Here is a 215-nt window from a genome sequence, read left to right on the forward strand (position 1 = left end):
ATATATAGCTGTTTGACATCAAACTTTAAGCTTTTGCATATACCTTTCAGGGGAACGTAAACTTGCTTCAGGACAAGGGCTGAAATAGAAAACGGTAGAAACGTACGTGCTAGAAGAGCACTTGGAGCGCAGGAGCTGGAAGTCAGACCCAGGCTGTGCAGAGCCTACCGATGGCTACGGCTCCCCCAGAACCGCCCCCTGCTGCAAAAGGCGGG

The sequence above is a fragment of the Phaethon lepturus genome, unplaced genomic scaffold (genome assembly GCF_000687285.1).
Source record: "Phaethon lepturus isolate BGI_N335 unplaced genomic scaffold, ASM68728v1 scaffold22581, whole genome shotgun sequence".
Lineage (NCBI taxonomy): Eukaryota > Metazoa > Chordata > Aves > Phaethontiformes > Phaethontidae > Phaethon > Phaethon lepturus.